The following is a 2,188-nucleotide window of genomic DNA, read 5'->3' as shown; positions in this document are numbered from 1 at the left end:
ATAGGGGAACACTGAGACAGGTTTGCATGGTCTAAGTGGGACAGAGGTAAATAGTGATGCATGCTTAACCTTGGAATAACAGGGCTCTGTGAGACAGGCATCTAGGCATAGTTTGAAGAAGGGAAATAATAGTAAAATGCTTAACTGTCTTATGAATATTGGTTTCCCTTGCCTACAATTGTAAAATAGACACTTGAGTGGGATTGAAGGGAATGTTGGGAAAAATGATTACTGAAAACTTGTAAGCCCGTCTTCAGCCTATAACTGATTGGAATACCTAAAGGGGGTTCTAGATCCTGCTCAGTGAAACAGACCTTTGCAGAGCCTTTGCAGAGTATAGGACATTAAATGGAATCCTGAGTCCCATCCAGAACCTTCTGAGGTGGGCCAATCCCACTAGAAAGGACAAGCAGACCAGCCTGGAATAGCTAGAGCGACAGAAGATGCATCTTCAAAGAAAGATCATCAGGCAAAACCCAGAACAAAAATGGCAGTATGACTGGCTACTACAAGAATAATCAAGCTGTTTGCCAGGAAGCCATCAGGGCAAACAATCAAGTTCCTTTAGGAGAAACCCCCCTCTAAGACTGAAACTCAAAGGGAACACATGAGCAGGCATGTAAGCTTGCTGACGACCACATTGATCTACTGGTGAGTGGAAGAGGGGGAAAGGCAGCAATGAAGAAGTGGGCTGAGTTCAACTACGGTCTATTGGCTCCTGTTGACCTGGAGATGAGAGACAGAAGAGGAAGGGCTGCTGGTCCAAGATGTGGTGAGACCTGGGGACACCAGAGCTCATGGACAAGGACATAGCCACAGAGGGCTATAGCTGAGAGTGAAGCATCCAGCTGATATGAAGTAAGGGGAGAGGGACAAGAACACCCAAATTTGCAGATAGTACCCATCTGACCTAGCTTCAACGGCTTGATAATCAGAACTCTACTAGAAGATGATTTAAAAAAAACACAACTAAACACTTTTTGATAAAGGAAATGAGGATAAATTGCTACAATTTGATGAATCTGACCTATACTCATGGAGGTAGTAACTCTAAATACCAACAGAGAGGGAAGGAGTCTTCACATCAAGTATCAATGCTATCCCCTCTATTTACAGGGTAGAGAGGGACACTGGATACCTAAAATGAGGGGGTGGTAAAAGCACGAAGTGATTGGCTTACAAGGTTTCAAGAGAGAGTTTAACTTAAGAGTGTGTGGGGGAAGGAAGTGTCCCCACTGAATAGTTTTCATCTTGTCTAGATGGGTCTGGCGAAAAGCGATGGGGATAAGATTCTTATGATTCAATAGTGAGTAATTGTTATCATCACTAATTGCGATAGTCACAAATGTAAAGGTAGAAGTTTTGTAACAAAAATGGGGGAGCATTTAATAGTGCAGAAACAAAGGATCTTATAGTCCAGAAACAAAGGATCTTAGGACCATCAAGGAAAAAGAGCACAAGCGGAATGCCGGACCTTATCCAGAGAAGCAACTACACCAGAAATGGAGGAAGAGATGGGGACATGGAGAGAGGGAGCAACTGAGGACTCTAGTTTCATGGGAAGAGAGGGACTAAGAGATTCTGGCCCTGAGGCAGACTTGCAGAATGTGCCCTTTGGGTGGTATAAATTATTATATGTGCCTGTGTGTTTTTTGTTTTGTTTTGTTTTTTAAAAAGAGCTAAAGTGAATAGAGAGAAATACTGTTAAGTGATGGTTCATGGAGGGGACTATAATCATTGTGATGAAACAAGTTGTATGATTTGTTGAATGTAAAACTGATGATCTGCCCTGTTAACTTTCACTCAATCCATAATAAAAATTTAAGAAAGAAAGAAAGAAAAAAAAAAAGCACTGAAGAAAGTAACAGGAAAACCCAGAAACAAAATGAACTCAGCACAAAAAATTATGAACACAAAAATAATCACACAGAAAAAAATGACCACAATCAATTCATACCTATTGATAATTACAGTGAATATAAATGGATTAACTATACCAATCAAAAGATAAGATTAGCAGAATGGATTAAAAAATAGAATCCTTTAATATGCTGTCAACATATGCTGTAAAAAAAAAAAAAAAAGTTAAAAATCAAGCTCGCAAACGGGCAAAGAAAATATCCATTGAGCGCCATTGGAGTTCAGGTAACGTAGTGAATTAAGAGCTGGGCTGCTAATCACAAAGTCA

Source organism: Chrysochloris asiatica, unplaced genomic scaffold (assembly GCF_000296735.1).
Source record: "Chrysochloris asiatica unplaced genomic scaffold, ChrAsi1.0 scaffold00031, whole genome shotgun sequence".
Lineage (NCBI taxonomy): Eukaryota > Metazoa > Chordata > Mammalia > Afrosoricida > Chrysochloridae > Chrysochloris > Chrysochloris asiatica.
The sequence above is the reverse complement of the archived record's forward strand: the minus strand, read 5'-3'. Positions refer to the sequence as shown.